We start from the raw sequence: 19,217 nt of genomic DNA, 5'->3' as shown, positions 1-19,217 counted from the left end.
AAATAGTTGTTTTACCACACATTCTAAAATTCTCTGCAATTCTTGATAAAATTTGGGAGTGATATTAGGGTGGCAAGATGTTTTTAGCATTTCAAATGCCCTTTTTTTCACGACAAATTTGCCACAACAATATTGATATTTCTTTTGCTTTACTATAAATTTTTCTTTCTTTTTACCATTCAGTTTCAACACTACAGACAGTCTTGTTTTCTGTTTTACAACATCTATTTCTTTCCTCTGGTGCACTGATTTTCAGCTTTTCACGAGCACTACAATGAGCCCTATATTTCATCACGTAATGACCACATGTTTAAAGTCTGTGTTCTCGCATGTCATATGTTCATTTTATCCACACACCAGTAACGACTGGAACCACTTTTTTGCCTTTGTCACTGCGATCGTCAATAACATCGCCTTCAAGAAAGCTGCAACTGATTTGTTCTGTTAATAATTTGTTCTGTTCACCCATTTCTCTAAATAATGCCCTTGAGCCTTGAGAGTGAATAAGTAAGGTGATGGAACGAAATATTTTAATGCATAACTTCTTCAAATTGAAATTGAATTTTCTTTTCGTGCAAAGAGGGAGCAGCCGCAAAACGCTACTGCTGTCAGTGGCTTGACAAGGTGACCCAACAGGTGATGACAAATACAGTGTATATACCGAAACACTGAATGAAAAGCATGGGCAGGCCGCCACGGTGGCTTAGTAGTTTTGGTGCTCAGGTGCTGACCTGAAAGATGTGGGCCTGATCCCGGTCTTGTTGGCTTCATTTCAATGAAGGCGTAATGCTAGAGGCCTTTTGTACTGTGCGATTTCGGTGCACGTTAAAGAACCCCAAGTGGTCGAAATTATCCACAGACGGCCACTACGGCATCCCTCATAGCCTGAGTCACTTTGGGACGTACGATAAACCACATAAAACCAAACCTCAGACAAGCATGGGCTCATTCTACTTGGTCATAAACTGCACACACATACTCATTACAGCTTATTGAACAGCAGAACAAAAGCAAGTGGTCAACTGTCCTATATACGATACGAAAAATAAGTAGGTGAATAAGCAGCATTATTTAAAGACGTGGGGTGAAGCAATGAATCATCTATTTAATTTATACAAAGGGAAGAAAGTTGATATATGGCACCCACCAAGCTAAAGAATAGACAGACACTCCAACATAATCACCAGTAAACAAAATATATTGAGGAAAACGAGGTTTCAGGAAAGTTTGTATGACACTTCAGATGTAACTGCAGTGCAAACACCCACATTCCAATTAAGGAACACACGCATCCATGGATTCTGCAGCAGCCGCATGTGTGTCAGAGAGAAACAGATTTATTATGACGCAACGTGAAGCGCCGTGGATATCTTGTGCCAGGGTCACCAAAGCCATCTGGTCCATATCAGCTTGTCCGATGCTGTGGGTAATGCTGTAATTGAAAGGCAATCATCATCATCATCATCAGCCTGACTACACCCACTGCAGGGCAAAGGCCTCTCCCACGTCTCTCCAATTAACCCGTTCTTTTGCCAGTTGCGGCCACTGTATCCCCGCAAACTTCTTAATCTCATCCGCCCACCTAACTTTCTGCCGTCCCCTGCTACGTTTGCCTTCTCTTGGAATCCACTCCGTTACCCTTAAGGACCAGCGGTTATCTTGCCTTCACATTACGTGCCCTGCCCAAGCCCATTTCTTCCTCTTGATTTCAACTAGGATGTCATTAACCCCCATTTGTTCCCTCACCCACTCCGCCCTCTTCCGGTCTCTTAACGTTACACCTATCATTTTTCTTTCCATAGCTCGCTGCGTTGTCCTTAACTTAAGCTGCACCCTCTTTGTTAGCCTCCATGTTTCTGCCCCATAGGGGAGTACTGGTAAGATACAGCTGTTGTATACTTTTCTCTTGAGGGATATTGGTAAACTACCATTCATGATCTGAAAGAACCTGCCATATGCGCTCCACCCCATTCTTATTCTTCTGATTATTTCCCTCTTATGATCCAGATCTGCGGTCACTACCTGCCCTAAGTAGACATATTCTCTTACTACTTCCAGCACCTCGCTACCAATTGCGAACTGCTGTTCCCTTGCTAGGCTGTTGAACATTACTTCGATCCCGGCCGCGGCGGCTGAATTTCTTTGGAGGAGAAATTCGAGGCCCGTGTACTGTGCGATGTCAGTGCACGTTAAAGAACCCCAGGTGGTCGAAATTTCCAGAGCCCTCCACTACGGCGTCTCTCATAGCCTTAGTCGCTTTGGGACGTTAAACCCCATAAACCATAAACCATAAACCATTACTTTGGTTTTCTGCATGTAAATTCTTAGCCCCACCGTTCTGCTCTGCCTGTCTAACTCATTGATCATGCTTTGCAGTTCTTGTCCTGAGTGGCTTAGCAAGGCGATGTCATCAGCGAATCGCAAATTACTCAGGTATTCTCCATTAACTCTTATCCCCAACTCTTCCCATTTCAAGCCCCGCAATACCTCCTGTAAGCAGGCAGTGAATAGCATTGGTGAGATCGTGTCTCCCTGCCTGACACCTTTCCATATTGGAATTTTATTGCTGACTTTATGGAGAACTATAGTAGCTGTGCCATCGTTGTAAATATCTTCCAATATTTTCACATACCACTCTTCCACACCCTGATTCCGCAATGCCTGCATGACAGCTGAGGTTTCCACTAAGTCAAATGCTTTCTCGTAATCAATGAAGGCTACATACAGGGGTTGGTTATATTCTGCGCATTTCTCTATCACCTGATTGATAGTGTGAATGTGGTCTATTGTCGAGTATCCTTTACGAACGCCTGCCTGATCATTGGTTGACTGAAGTCTAAGGTTGTCCTGACTCTATTAGCGATTGCCTTAGTAAATACCTTGCAGGCAACGGACAGTAAGCTGATCGGTCTGTAATTCTTCAAGTCCTTGACGTCTCCTTTCTTATAAATTAAGATAATGTTAGCGTTCTTCCAAGCTTCTGGTACTCTCGGTCGCAAGGCATGGCGTATACAGGGTGGCTAGTTTTTCTAGCACAATATCTCCTCCGTCCTTCAACAAATCTGCTGTTATCTGATCCTCACCTGCTGCCTTCCCTCTTTGCATTGCTCCTAAGGCTTTCTTTGCTTCCTCCTTCATTACTGGCGGAATGTCCCATTGCTGTGCTCGACTGCCTCTCTCAGTAACCTGATGATTACATTCGCTGCTGTATAGGAAGGCAATGGAGTTCAGCTCAAGTTAAGGACATTTTTTTTTACATTTTCTTTAACAAATTTTTTAAACATTGTTTGTTTTTTTTAATCATGAGGAAGGCGATATTACAAGAAGGGGCATTACATTAATTCTTGACAAATTGTTTAACTGCGCTTTTTTTCTCAGTGTTCAGAAAATCTTTGATGTGATAAAACATATGATTTTACCAAGCAAACTGTACCTGCTAGGCTTTTGAGCTCCCTTTTTCGCTATCCTTGAGAATTTTTTGTATAGCCATTCATTATTAAATTAAATAGCCAAACTGAACCTGGTGGTAAACTACCAATATATAGAGGCTGGTAAACTGCTGGATTCTATTTTATCTTCCATACTATTTAAAAAAATTTAATCACTAATGGCTTGAGCTCGATAACTTCAGGTGCTTGGTCTTCCAGTGCATGGACTGCACAGTTTTGCTCACAGATCAAGTACACTTTGAGACAACAATGCATTAGTTGCAGGAAAACATAAATTATATATGCTTAAATCATTTTCTGGCAATGGAATTTCAGTTAACGCACAAAAACAATGATCTCTTTCAGGAATATTTCAAAGACTAACAGATAGAGTGGTATTTTACTTAATCGTGGTTCTCTATCCTGCAGCTGTAATTCAATAGAATATGTGAACTGAATCAAATATCCTAGCATATTCTCTTATACTATAGTGGTAGCTTATTATGTTTGTGTCACATTACGGAAGATTCTGTGGTTGCTCTTTAATGTGAAATCCTTGGCTCTAGTATCCATGAGAAAAAAACAATATTAGAACTCAGTTATGATGCTCTTAGCTAAGATATTACAATATTTGTTTCAACTCCTTCATGTTTGCCATGTGGGCAATATAGCTTGAAATGTGTTTTGAATAGCCGTCTTCTGTCACCAAGTCTACACATTTTCCTGTTTCTAGGTCTTTCCATAGTCTTTCTTACAAACAGACATCACCATTTTTTACAAACAGAAATTACTCATCACCATTTTTAGATATGAAACTTTTCAATAGAATCTACTTCCCATCGAAAGTTGCGGAACCACAAAATTTAGCTGGGTACAGGAAGGCAGCACACTGGCATATATATACCTGACAACTTTGGTGGATCACACAAACAGCTCTTTACTGTACCATCCGTGCACAGCCTAAAGGGGCAGCTGAAGCTGCTGTATTATTCTTCAGTGTTTTGCTGCATTACCACACGCAGTCTTCTGGCAGTGAAAAAGGTGTGTGTGCGTGCAAGTTAAATGAAAGTGCTTTTCCGAGATGGCATCTTGGGAAAGAACAGGTGAGGCTGAAAATGTTTAAGCACACTTCTTGCAAAATCACATTCTCATTATTGATACACTAGGATCAGCATGACTGTAACATTTCAAAAAGAAAAAAAAAATAATCTGTATTTGTTGTGCCTGTAATAATTGTTTCGTGTAGCTTTTGGTTGTTTTGATTCTTTTGCTTCCGGTAGGAGTAATTGCACATTTTGCCCTTATGTATCTACAATTGTCAGGCTGTTTGTAATCTTTAATTTAATATTGTGTGAATGGAAGAAAAACAGCAAAGAGGTCTTTTCAAAAATGTGTGAACAGAACGAGTGCAGTACATTTTTTTTGTTCTGCTCAGTAAATGACCTGATTTGAAACTTTGCAAACATTATTCTGAACATATTGATTTATGATTGATGTATACTGCAATCTGGGCCTTTAAATTATTTCACAGGGGTTGTTGGCTCTTATTGTACTGTCTGCATTATTTTTTCAGTGAGCACAGGTTCATCTGATGGTATGTTCTTCCATGCTTCATCTTTAATGGGGTAAAATGTGTGCTTTACACAATTTTCTTGCTCAGCAGCTTTGATAACAACTAAATTCAAGAGCTTTCAATCTGACATCTTAACAATAAGCAAATTATTTCTACTTCTATTTAATAAGAAAAGTTGAGCTTTGTGATGACCAAGTAACCATATGACCCATGTCTCACATTGCAGTTCTAATCCCCACTGTCTCTCTCTGCTTGATGGAAATGCCATCATACCTTTCAATGAAAATTAAGTGGGTCTTGTACTGATATTGCACTTACTTGAAGGAGCTTTAAACCTTTTTTCTACAGTCATGAAGGCAGGAGCTGATAAGCTATAGTTCAGGTGAAATATAATTTGCTTTCACTGGGCAATTGCCATCTGGATTTACATACGTGCAAGGGAAACATCCTAAACTGAGAATTTGACATAGTTGCAGCTGATATGAACTAATATCACCCAGTCTCAACCAGAAATTTGTTGGCCACAGTTTCAAATTAAGAATCGTAGCTGTATGCTAATATATGATGCCACACCTCTTGCAAAGCAGCTTCACTGTTCGAGCTGGAACTAAGTGAAACTGTGTAATCAAAACTGAGGTGTGCCTGAAACATCATTGCAAATAGTTCCAGTTAATGACATAATAAAAGCCAAATGTTTGTCCTGGACCAATAGCAGGTCAACTTCACAAGCATGGCAGATTTCGAGTGGTCACCAGCTATGGAAACCACAGGGTTGTGTGTGATCTCAGCAGGGGTCAGTTGGGATTTGTGAGAGTAAACTGTCTACATTTTCAGTTGATACCTGTCAAAAGCCTGCAGGTATTTCAGCTGTGTTAAGGCTTCTGCTGTAATCTTTCTGTGGAAGATATGTCCTAGCTGGGATTAGTTCTTTTATAAGGAACAGCTCTTAAAGGGATCTGCTTTTACACAGGCTGAGCTTGAAAAACAGTAGCAGGGAATAAAGTGTGTATACACTTTAGTTACCGCAGTGGGAACTGCTCGAGGAAAGAGCTGGGTATGGACTTGTAGGCGTGGATGCGAGTGCTCCTGGCCCGTACAGTTTCGCCCATTTGGGCACCCCAAACTCGGTGCGCTGCAGCCGCGATGAGAATCACAATTTGAAAAATCTAAAAACTGATGCGGATATTACGGCCAGCTATAATCAACCTCTCAATAAATAAGGTGCATTACTGCAATTACGGACGACGGTCGCCGGCGACCGTCGTCCGTGGAATAGCACCAAGGACTGCTTGATCAGCTACAACGAAATTACCAAGGCCCTCTGCCTGGCCCGCCGAACCTTCCCTCCGCCCAGCGACAAGCTGGACAGGGCGCACGCGGTGACCCTCAGACAACTGCAGACGCTCACGTACCCCAACCCGGAACTATACCACAGGCTTTACCCCGGTACATACCCGACAAATATATGCAAGGTCTGCAACGCCAATGTAGCCACTTTAACTCACATGCTCTGGGACTGCAACAAAAACCTTCACGGTGCTAATTCCGGAACCCTCCCGCCGCGGTTGGCCGCTGCCTTGCGCAGCCCCAGCCTCGGGGACCAACTCTGGGCCGTCCAGCAGGCCCGCGAGGCGACGGCGAGGCAGCGCCTCGACGTCCCCACGTGGGAGACCTAAGGCCCCGTCGGCGAAAGCTCTGCAGGACTATGAATAAAGTTGTTACCAACCAACCAACTGCAACTGGTAAAAAGTTAAATATGTTATTTTAATTTACAAGCCTGCGGGTTAAATAAACATCTTAGCTGTATTTAATCTATTTAAAAAATTGCCACATCTTCAGTGAAACAATCCGTAGGCCATCAATTTTGAACTTATTATAGCTTGTAGAGTACTTTCTCGAAGATAAATTAGGATTGGCATATATACGTTGCAATTGAAAACTCTCACAGTCACCTGCTGAATCAATTTGATTTTATTTTTTTGTTTTTGCAGTACACGCTTGAGTTATTTTTTACTTCAGTGACTACTACACATTTCACATTGCAGTAAAAACCAGTTCAGCTGCAAATGTCGGTGCACATACTACGACGCATTTCGCTAGTGATTACTTCTCTGTTGCAAGCGAACAACCTGTGCAAGCTCACCCCGTTACTCATGCTTCTGGCCAAAAACCTCAACTGCAGCCATGGAATCAGCATTCTTGAATATGCATGACATCTGTGGTCATGTTGTGGAGGTGGTGATGTACATGATTTGTGTGCATCTGGGAGAGACAATATGAAGTTAAATTTTTGGGCAACATATATGCGTGTACAACCTAAAGTGAGAGTTCAGAGTGCACTCAAGTGTCCACATATAGTTGTTAAATGCACCAGAGCGTCAAATGCAACAAAACACATTGCTGCAGAGTTTTTCACAGGACCGCAAAAAAAAAAGTAACAGCCAGGAAACGTAGATGAATGTTTAGCGTGAAAAAAAATTGTGCACCGTTGCCTGCAGTTTTTTTTTATTATTATGACGTGTGCGCCATGTCTTTCTCTGGATTGTTCTGCATGAGCAAAGAAGACCAATCAACACAAGTGATGAGTGTGCTATTTTTTCCATGATGCTATGCAAACTGTAGCTCAAATGTCCATTCCGCTTCTGAGCAGCTGTCTGTGGAAGGGTTTTAGCAGCTAAGAGGGAGCATGCCCAGAGCGTGCGAAGCTGCGGTACGCGTGCTCCTCTTCGCTGTTATCGCGGTGGCCGCGTTAATCCCATACAATCATCGCCTATTGGAATCTCGAAATTGTGTATCTTAAGGTGCAGGTGACAAGAATAACGCGGATGGCAGAAACAAAACCATCGGAGCCAACGCGCGCAACCGCATCTCGTACAGTGCTGCTTGTGCCGTCTGCCGCGGCATAGTTTCGTTTTCGCGCTTTAGGGTCGTTCGCACTGGCATCACAGCGGCGATGTAACTGTGCCAACAGCCCCACCAAAAATCACCTATTCTGTAAGCGTACTCGCTTTGGCGTGGGGGCTTCCCGCCATAAGTCGTCTTACACAGCGGCGGACAAGCGCCGATAGAGTGTATAGTTTGCTTTTTCTACCCGGCGCCGACATTGCATACGCATTGAACGAATGCCGGAACGGTGTAAACTATCACCGCGAGGCGACTTCCGCGGCATACGATGCGGAAATTATGCAACAATTGCATTATGTAACAGATACAGGCGATCGAGTTTCAATTAAGTATACATGGGCTTCGATCTGCGGCAGCTGGACTGGCTCATGAAAACGTACCACTGGTAAAACGCAGCAACCGCGAACGTAACAGCGGGGTTCTACTCAACGTTTGTTTTGAAAGAAAAAAAAATCAATCCTTCCACTTTTCATTGTGAGGACTATAGAAGCGCCAGCTGCGGAACAACATATAACGCGTACTTCCATCTCGTATCGATATCATCGTTTCGCTGTTCCGCACGCAAGCACCACGATCAGTCCTTTTAGTGGCAAAACCTATTGATCACGACCCTTCCTCAAACACACACACTCACGGTGAACTCTCGTTGTTCGTGCTCGCTTTTTTGGCTCAAACTTTTGGTCAAATTCTATTCGAACTGAGGGTGCCAAGAGTGGACACGTGTGAGCGGCACGGTGGTTTTTTAGCCGCGTGCTCTTTTTGAGCAGTCTTATATTTATCTTTGTTGTAAGTAAACTTTTGAGATTTGCGCCAAGACTTTTGAAGACAAAAGTAAGGACAATCACGTTTAAAGCCAAATTGTGCGCGCGCCATGAGAAGGATCGTTGCAACGCCAAGCGCATGGTCGGGCATATCTCGACGCCTCAATACTTCAAACTGTTAAGGGATTGAAAATTTGTTCAAATCATGCCGATCTGAAATTAAGGGTAAGGGGACCGAAGATAGTTCTTGACACACAGTTCGGAATAAAGAGAGCCCGACGAGAGGGTTTAATGCATTCACTGGTCTTGTCTTATATGCGACCGCTCATCAGCACTGGCAGCATTAGCGGCGCCTCATAGATGCCACTCGATCGGCCTCGAATGTTCTAAAATAAACTGGCCCCACGTCGTGACAGGAGCGCAGGGAAAAAAAAAAAATAACTCCAGTGAAGCAGCCGCAAAGACCACAACCCACACCAAGCAACGCGCGCATAGTGCATGTAATGACCCTTCATAGACTGTCGGTCCGGGTGCTCTCGAAAGCACGATGGCCACGTGCAGCACGCTGCATTGCCATGCTTCATCATCGGTCAGAACAGGTAAGCTGTACGGCCGTTGAATAAGCGTGTACTACCGGCAGTTTTGTCGCACTGAAATACGAGATTTTGACGGGACCGAAGTACCTTTCTGTAAATGGCGCAGATTTGAATGAGGCGATTTGTGTGTGTATAGTACACACCCTACATACCTCTCGGGCAATAATGGCCCTTAGCAGATAAGAAAGGTCAGAGCAAGAAAAAAATTTAATCTGACATTAACAAGTGATGCGAATTCAATCAGCCACTGTTCTGTTTGAGGAAAGATAGGTCAGAAACGGTAAGAGAAGACTGTAAGAGAAGACTAAATCGAATTTACCAAATATCATTTGAATCATTTAGGGTCCTTTTTTAACAGGTAAATACCAACATTACCCAGTTTGTGCACCCAAAGCATCATCATGAAAACTGGGTGAAACCCAATTCCTGCTCAAAAAGTGCCTTCAAGAGAAATGTAGCCACGTGTTTTCCATGTCATGAATTACCGTGGAAGAGTTTGCTTTATGCTCTTTCACAGAGCAGTTTAGGGAGATACCAATTTCACTAACTGCCAGCGAGAGCCAAGCACTACAGAATCTGCCTAGTTTGTTGTTGGTTGGAACCCCAGTAGTGCTAGGACGGTTGCCTAGCCCTTTTGAAATACCTACAAAGACCATTCAATTAAAAGCACCCAGATTACAATATTCAGCAAGAGCTTTCCTAGCACTGTCAGTGAGGTGGCAGTATAGGTAGAAGCATCCCACACCAAGGGATGGTGCAATCAGAAAAGGCGCTACCTACCTGTAAAAAAAGTTGAAATTGGCCCCTCGTATGCATTGAAAGTACACGTGCAGCGCCCACAAACATTCATCACCTGATTAACATTTCCACTGGGACTTCAGTACCCTTTTAGCAGTAGTCTTGGAGCAGCTTGTCAGTGAAATTTATTTTCCTCACTAACTCTGCAGCATTTTCTGCTGCAGGGGCACGAACAGAAAGGCAATATGCGGCTCTGCAGAGGAAACAATGTGGTGGCTGGGTATGGTCTCAACCGACTGTTTTGTAACATGGTTTGTCTATAGGGCCAACCATTTGTTTGTAACCTATTCATACGCTTCATTAATCACTGACAAGGCATGTTGGTAGGAATGCTTTATTTGGCACAGCAGTTCCGGCCGACATAGGTCTATTGTCATTCTGCTTGTAGGCCAGGGTGCAGACTTGTGAGCACGTTCTTGAGCCAGTAGCCTGGAACGATGAACAGGTGCCTGGGACCAGAGAACGCCACGCCCCGCAAGGTCGGTTGCTGCAGTCCCTCCACTAGTGGCAGCCATATGCAGGGTTGGATGCCATGAAAAGAGAAAACAAAAGTGGGCAAGCTGAGAAAAGTAAAATGCAACTAATAAACCACTAAGAGAAACCCACAAATTCACACAAAAAAATGGAATGCATGCAAGAGAGAAAAAGATTAGGACATCTCCCAACACACTATCGCAGCAGCCTACACACTCCTGTAGTGGCCTTGTGCATGGACATTCGAAAGATCTTAAAAAAAAAGATAAAGGCAACATTGTTCAAGATGTGCTGGAAGAACGACACACAAAAAGTGTGCACAGAGCTCAAGAGAGAATGAAAATAGTCAAGACAAACAACAAAAGGGTTTCACTGGGTCAGACCAGTACTAATTAAGAGGATCAAATTATCAGGTATCAAGTCTTGGCAGTTAAGCTTGGCCAGCCAGCAACACTGCTGCATTTCCTTTTGTGGCTCCCGACACTGGCGGCACACAGGTCAAAGGCTCCATATGGTAAACCCAAAACCTATAATGGGGAAGGGAGGGGGACACCAAATTTTTTCGTTGTCTGTTTCAAACATTGCGTATTACCCCAGGGCACATATACATGCTGCACGATTGATATATGCACCATAAATAATTTACTATCGTGTTACTTATACTGAGCGGTTTCGCTTTCTGAGCGCCGGGGTGTGTCATAACGTCACTCCCAAGGAAGAGCAGCAACCCTGGTCACGCGGGCTCCAAAAGTAGAGACAAAGAAACTGCTGCGTCGTCTGCTCTCGTACACACTCTGTGCATAGCAGGGCTTTTCGAATTGCCGGCCGGTACTACGATATGCTTAGCAAAGACAAGCGAGTGAGGGGCAATGTCGAGTTTTGAAACCAAGCAGCTCACTTGGGACAATCACTGTTGGAATACGCGATTTGGCCGTTGTATTCAGCTTTGTATTCAGTTTTTTTTGGTGATCTCGCACTGTATGTTGTGCATTCATAAGAAGATAAAATTTGTTTTGTACAATGCATTTTTAAAATAAATATTTGCTTTCCTTGTGATCTAGATGCCAACTGAAAGCAGCATCTGCTTGCATTGGATGAAAATGCTCCCAGTGCAGCGCATTCGTGCTATCCACATTGCACATAAAGTACGAATCCAATCCCACGCAAATATCTTTCCGCGTGCGTTACATCGTCGAGTTTCCTTGCAGTGTGGATGGAATAACAAAAATCTGCGGACAAAAAGACAAAAATGTAGCCGCTAAATGCATTCCTGAGTTAAATATGCTATCTAGGCAAGCTGGAACATTCAACAAAGAAAATTAAAACTGGGCGTCCAGCAAGCTACTCATTTTGAATTCCCGACGGTTGAAGCGAGAAACATAGTGGCGATAATAATGGACAGTATACATGATCAATTCACAGAAAAAAATGAAGCTGCATTGAAAAGAGATTTGCTTTCCCTGTTTGAGAAAGCTCCTTTTACGAAGTCCATCTCTTTATTATAGGTGGCTACCCTTTTCTTTATTCTTCCCAGCATTTGATGTTCTCTGCCAAGTGCGTGTCAACATCAAATTTTTCATTTTGAAGCAGACAATAGTAATAAAATTCAGAGCAAATACAACTGAATATTCTAGAGTAGTTCAGATATCAATACAGATAGTTAAAATTACAATACAAACATGTTTCCTCAAAATGCAGCAATGAAACCGAGTATTCCACACCAATATTTTACTCCTCATAATATATCACATCCTAATGCTTATTGAGCATCTCAATGAATGAGGAGAAATCATGTAGAATGGTACAATTTGCCTGAAGCATAACTGTGAGCAGGGAAAAACGTGACAGCCTGAATTTGTAAGCTGGCAAGTGGAGATGCTCCTCTTGTCACAGTTCACACTGAAAAGGCGTATGACCTGATGTGGCACACTGCTGAGAAACAAAAGATTACACGAAAAATCAATGAACAGCAGCTCAAGCTACAACGCGAGTGAGAGCTTTAACAAGACTGCGTCTTCCACGCTGCCTCGTGACACCTAGAGACAGATCCAACCGTGAAATGCTGTCCCAGATGCACCATTCTTGACGGGACATGGCCCGCTTAACTTTTGTGTATGGGTTTCACCACACTGGAATCCCTAGCCATAACGGGCCCACAGATGCTGGCACATTTCAATTAGGAATCTGTGCAGCAATTTCGGCAGCTGTTTTCCTTCTCACCTGACGAAAAGTGCCTCAGTGATCTGGGCTCTTAGATTTGGAAGTTTCTTAAAATTATGCTCACAAGTTTCTGCTCTCTTTTAATGGTTTATAAGAGTGGCGGCCATATGTGCTTTTACAGAAGAAACAAAGAGCAGCACTTTGAGAAAATGCTGGAAAATTATCTAAACGAAACACTCGGCATGCTTTCAGGGGATTCATAAACTGCTCATTGTACTGCCAGAGATTATTTCAGGCTTTCAAAGGTTGGTTTTTCCATCAGTGAAAAGTACTGCCGTTTCCTGCCTTTCCAATGAAGGCACCCTGTGCTCACACTGGCATCCCTTTCGACAGCAGCAATGCCATGGGACAAGCACCAAGAGATTTCCATAAAAAATATCAGCTTCCTATGACCTTATCACAGCTCAAACCACGGAGAAACTAGCCTGTTTGTTTCTGCAATGGCCCACAAGATTGACGAGGCCTGAGAGCAAGATTTTCAGATTGATTTTGATGCCACACTAGGGTGGCGTGGCTCCTTGCATGAGTACACTGAAAGTGCATGAATTCTGCACATTGCTATGACTGCGGCTTATTCCACAGAAAATACTTTTGAATGCAGCTATGTCCATTCGTATGCACCAGCACAAATTTACTGTTGAGTCCGGGAACCTGTACAGAATGAACCAGTATATACAATGCTCACATCATGGACGACAAGAAAGACACCCAAAACAGACAGGCTGCCATGCCTCACACATGTTAGAAGCAAAAATATGCCACGCCAATGTGAACAGACCGTGTGCTGGGCACTCAAAGTACCGCTGAAACTTGCGGCAGACCACTGCGTTAATTTCAGTCAGTCCTTCACACCCTGTAAAGCCATCACAGCCCTTCAGAGAAATATAGCAGAACCTCGCTATTCTGTTCTTGGTTCGTGTAATCTGCCGTATACAAACCCAAAAATTATGCGTGTTACACTATTTTTCTTCACAATATAAATCCTGGATAACTTTCTGAAACGATTCCCCGGTGTACATGTCCATAATTTCGTCAAATTCTGACGGCACAGTGCATTCATTGACTAAGAAGAAATGCCAGCCAAGCTAGTCATCATTTTTCGATACTTTGCCCAAATGCACCTGAGCACTGCGGAGAAGGCCATGAAAAAAAGCAAGGAGACAAAGCATCTTAAGAGCAGCGGCGGCTCCTCCACACTACACAAATGCAATGGGACAAAGTATCAAAACGCCAAGGAATAGTTGATGGACTGGACGTGCCATGAAGCTCCAGCCCCATGAAAAACGAAAATATGGAAAGAACTTGCAAGCGCTAGAAAAAGAGCTTTCCAAAATTTGTGCCAGCACACACACACACAAAACTTTTAATGAAGTGAAAGTGCCAATAAATGCCAGGGATTAGGAAATGGCGCAAAACCTGGACATGGAGACAATCACGTGCAGACCAGCAATCAAATTTTTCAAAGCTCCTAATTCAAGCTTCTTGCATAAAACAGCACTTGCAAAATCCAAGAAAAAAAAATAATAAAAGAAGGAGAAAAAAAAGTGGGGGAGGGGGGGAAGGTGGCAAAAAAATTTGCAGACACCATCGCGTCAGGATTTAGCATTCATTGAAAAGCAGAGTGCAATCACCTTGAAATCAGTGGGTGGCCAAGCAGCTGCCTAGGGAATTTCTCAGTGCCCTTAAGTCCTTACGCAAACAATGATACACCACCCAGCTTGCCATATGTGACAATGCCCATGGGAAAAATGAATATTACACACCACACAGCATGTGCAGAGGAGGGAATGGCCACGAGCATTTTGGAGCAGTCTTTGCCGCAAGCCAAAATTCCATTAGGAGCAGTTTTCCAGTTTTGTAGCAGGTGACCAATACTGAGAGAAGGTAAAGGTACGGATATGCCAAAGTTTAAAAAACTACTGGCTGCACAGTTTTTTTAAAATGCATATTATTTAAAAGGAAAGTTCATGAGTGCTTTAATGCATACGCCACACTGACATAATAAGACATGTTGCTGACATGCCTAGCCTACTTGCAGCTGCTTGACGCATCTGGAAAGAGAGAACTCTTCCCTCCCATTGCAAGGAGAGGGGGGTGCCAGCCTGTCCCCACCACACCCGAGGCTCGTCACTAACCTGTTTGCAGGTGCTGGTGTACGAGCAGCCACGACCCTAGCCATGCAGATGTGCCACTGCTATAGCTACTGCTTATCGCTGTCACATGACTTGGCCTTTCTGCAGCAGATTTCAGTTTTCCTCCATGCGCCGCACCTACCATTGCTGCGTTGCCAGCTGATCTGCGCCACTGTGCAGCTGTGGTCCAGCACCATCTCATTGCGTTCTCATATTACCAACGCTGTCATGGATAGCCTGCTTCCCAAATTAAATAAGCTGCAGTGTGTCACATCAGGGCGAAGCTCTCAGTATTGACAGCTACGCTGCCTGTAAAGGGCTCTTTGCAGATGTTCTGCAGCAGGATGGCAGTGTCATCATCCCCATCAGCCTGACTACGCCCACTGCAGGGCAGAGGCCTCTCCCATGTCTCCCTCCTACTAACCCTGTCCTTCGCCAGTTGCGGCCACCGTATTCCCCGCAAATTTCCTATCTCATCCGCCCATTTAACTTTCTGCCGCCCCCTGCTACGATTGCCTTCTTTAAGGACCCTTAAGGACCAGCGGTTATTTTGCCTTCGGATTACATACCCTGCTCAAGCCACATTCGAGGCTGAACGGTAGCTATGCAGTTAAAAGGTTTCGAGTGCACATTTTAAAAAATTGATCAGGAATCATTTTTTACCAGGTAAGTGGATATATTCAGGCTGCTTTCAGTTTGGGCATATTGCCGCTTTGCACATAGTTTTTCTGCAGTGCTATGAGGTACGCCTTAATGAGGTTTCACTGTACTTATGAGTAGTAAGGTTGCTGAATTTGATGCGTCTCAACGTGAAATCTGAACTGACTGATACACCTCCTGCAGTGAGGCCCATGACCCAAGTGTAAAGGTGAAGTTCTGATCAACTGCTATGCGATGCATTCAGAACAGGTGCTGCCCTTGATGGCCTCACAGATAACTTTGACAACAATGGCAACACAGACATCAAAGTTTGCTCTCCACCATTGGTGCCACGTTTGCTGCTGCTCTAATGTCATTTTCTACAGTGGCCCACTCACAACTCACCTCAATCCTGACGGCAGTGCCAAACCAGCAAACAACCTATAAGTGGTACTGTGCGGATGGATCTTATGGCCATGCCACTGCTCTAATTACATCACACCACTTTCTCTCACTCCCATGGCGACATTCCGAGCAAAGGTGGGGGAAGGAGGAAGTTGGAGCACCACAAAAGCCAAATGTACAACAGGGACACAATGCAGTGGCCTCGCTCAAAGCTCTAGCCCAGAGCTCAAACAGCACAGGCATGTCTGGCTGAGCTTACAACTTCTGTCACACCCGAGTTGACAGCTCACCAGCCACACACACCGCAACAATCACACACGTCAACAGTGCAAGATCTGGCGATATGATGTTAAGCCATCTGTGCTTTAACCAACCCGAAATTCTTACCACTCAGTCCAGTAGATGACCTCGGTTCTCTCCGGCGATACACCCAGCCATTATTGTTCACAGCTATGGTAAATTATCATTTCAACCTCTCAGATTCCCTCATCAAGAGGCATGAGGGCAATTGATTACTGTTTGGTTCTTCGGACCAAGAGGCATTAAGGAATAACTACAATTTCTGGGTAAACACTCCCTGAAGGGGCCACAGAAAATCCTCCACCAAAGCTGCAAATTATACTGTTTGAACAGAAACTACTTTTTGTTGTTTATTTATCAGTTTATCTGTACCTCAACGGCCCAAAGGCAGCATTACATAAGGGGTGGGCTGACATGTAACCTCCTGCCACAGAATTTTTCACAAAAAGCAAACTGAAGAGCTAAACTGCCCATCCCCATCCTTGAGGCTTTTTTTCCTCTCATAATTCCTACTGCACTGGAAGCCCTACGTTCGTGCTTGAACCTGAACGCCACACACCCATAGGTGTGCCGCACACATCTTTTATCAGCATAGCGCCACGTAAGATCATGACAATGCCGCATTTGAGGTCAAGAGGTGCAAAACAGTAGGAACGAAACGAAAACACTAATGCTGTGTGAGTCATCCCTGTGCTCTATCTTTTGGCTGCCTCAAAAAGTGAAACTACAACAAATATCGGCTTTTACTTGTGGGGAAAAAAAAAAAGAGACAAACATAGAAGGAACAACACAAACAATGCCTCGTCCTTGTCTTCCCATGTGTTCTTCAAATATGGGAACTATTCCCTCGTTCAGCTACCTGGCCTACCTACATTCGCCTATGGCTTCTCGCCTCTGCTTATCTCTAGGGGCACAAATGTTCCCGGTTTCACAGCAGGAGGCCCACTTTCAAAATTATAATTTGCTAGATCCATAACAGCCGAGTTGCTTTGTTTACTATACAGGCAGGCTTTGTTCACCTGGGGTCTGCAGGTGAAAGCCATGTTGAGAGTTAATGTTCCCACGTTTTCTTTGTTTTTTCTTTCTACTTGACAGCCAGGGCGAAAAACTGCCACTCACCCGTGCAAAGCAAATGGCCACATAATCATCATTACCACAATGACCTGTCACAAGGGAGTAATTACTCATTGGCATCCACCCGAGCGCAGCCATACGGCTACAAAGGAAAGCTATACAGCTTTCTCAGAAACTTCGTAGTTAAAGAAAAATTCGTCCTACTCCACCTTGGGGGATTCCCCTAAACATTTGACCAACACTGTTCCCACTTCGAGTTATTGATCAATTCGATCTCACCCTACCATAAGCTTGCCGTCCTGGTTAGCTCAATTGGTAGAGCGACTGCTCCGGTGTAGCGATGGTCCTGGGTTCGAACCCCTGACCAGGACGAATTTTTCTTTAACTACGAAGTTTCTGAGAAAGCTGTATAGCTTTCCTTTGTAGCCGTATGGCTGCGCTCGGGTGGATGCCAATGAGTAATTACTCCCTTATTACAAATCTACTCCACCTTGGGGGATTCCCCTAAACATTTGACCAATGAGCTGTCACACACTGCAACAGTGCCTTGTGAGCTTTATGCAACTCACAAGCTTCCAAAATATCAAAGGACATTACGTTAGCTACGTGGGTCCAAGCACCTTCCCCGTGTAATACCGAAGCTCAGTGCAGGTGGCACAGCACTAGTTTTAAAATTCACAGGAGGTGGAGAGCTCACCTAGTGGCGCCTTAAAGCCTTTGCTGCTTCCGCATTCTATCGTCCCATTTTGTTCAGCCTCTGCGCCAGCAAGAGAACGCCGGACTCGATGCAGGAATCGGGAAGGTCCGTGCTTACAAGTAAACTGCATTTCGGTTTTTCAAGTGCCGTTTTCTGAAATGAAAATAAATTTAAAAGAACATGTTTACGCGCTGCAGACACCAAAGCGTAATCGTTTATCTCGCCGCAATTAGTGCCCCTGTTTCGGAAAGCGGCTCGTATGGATAAACAGCAACACAACTGTAAAATGAACCATTAAATCAGTAATCTATACACTTTTCTATTAGCGGGGGCACAAAAATCGGACCGCGCACAAAACTCACCGCATAAACGGTTAGTTCAACTGGACTGTTGTCAAAAGTTTCCCGCCTTTTTTTCGGGCGCACGCTAAACATGCCTGTTTTACATGACCAAAAGTTACGTTGGGCCGGGCTGACAAAAGGTACAAAAACATACGCAGCGCATATTCTCTTCTGTCGAACTGCACTGAGCTTTTGAGCAGAACTCAGGATAAAACAGACGAGTCTCACCTTTAGGGCCTTTGTGTCCACTGCCGGGCAAGCGGGCTCAGTGCTAGTCCTGGTGATCTGCAAACACAAAATATTCGGGCGCAAGGAAGTTCAAAATGAAATGCCGAATGCATTATAACGGGCAATCACTCAATACATACAGTACATACATACCAAAAGACAGGAAGAACAGAGAAATTGCTCACGGGCAACACGAGCGCGCGCAGCTCCCACCGTCCAGCCATTCTCCGTCAAGCAATGCTTGGCTCGGCTGTAGCTCGGCTCAAACATGACAAAAACAACAAAAAAATGGCCGGACGTGGCGTCATTTTTCAAACCGGATGCGACGTCACGGGTGAAAATAACGATTGCGTTATTGCGACCGGGTCGCAGGAGACACTTCCATTGCGACCGGGTGAGAATAACGGAAATCCAAGCCAAAGCGTTATTGCGACCCGGTGGAAATAACGAAAAGCCAGCCCAAAGCGTTATTTTCACCCATGGATTGCCTTGGCTTCGTTTATTGTTGTCGGACGGGTTTTGAGCCGCCGTTTTTGCATCGTTTGCTTGTTTGGTCAGCCTCTGTCCAGTGATTTCGGGGTCGCGCTTCGATTTTAGGCGGTGTGGTAAAGTTTTCTATGGTCATGCATCCTATGGCATTTTCCTAT

The 19,217-nt window shown here is 44.1% G+C and overlaps 1 protein-coding gene across 2 annotated transcripts in view; it reads left to right on the top strand.

Moving 5' to 3' along the window:
• Positions 1–19,217, top strand: part of LOC149365886 (metalloprotease TIKI2-like) — a 149,405-nt gene that overhangs the window by 42,324 nt on the left and 87,864 nt on the right. The window lies entirely within an intron of this gene.

Source organism: Amblyomma mixtum, chromosome 1, assembly GCF_055824585.1.
Source record: "Amblyomma mixtum isolate Tamu chromosome 1, ASM5582458v1, whole genome shotgun sequence".
Taxonomy (NCBI): Eukaryota; Metazoa; Arthropoda; class Arachnida; order Ixodida; family Ixodidae; genus Amblyomma; species Amblyomma mixtum.
Note: the sequence above shows the minus strand (reverse complement) of the source record. Positions and strands in the feature narration are given on the sequence as shown.